We start from the raw sequence: 246 nt of genomic DNA, 5'->3' as shown, positions 1-246 counted from the left end.
AATTTTTTATTAAAAAATCATTTTTATGCCACTCCCCCCGACCCCCCACGCCCACCCCCCAAAATATTATTTTTAAAAGATATTTTAAATTTTAAGTTTTGTCATTTTTACGCCACCCCCACCCAGGTCATTCCCATAAAAAAAATTTAAAAAAAATTATTTTTGAAAAGTTTTTCAAATTTAAAAATTATTTTTGAAATATTTTTCAATTTTTTTAAAAAAATTCATTTCTCATGCCACCTCCTA

Source organism: Solanum pennellii, chromosome 6, assembly GCF_001406875.1.
Source record: "Solanum pennellii chromosome 6, SPENNV200".
Lineage (NCBI taxonomy): Eukaryota > Viridiplantae > Streptophyta > Magnoliopsida > Solanales > Solanaceae > Solanum > Solanum pennellii.
The sequence above is the reverse complement of the archived record's forward strand: the minus strand, read 5'-3'. Positions refer to the sequence as shown.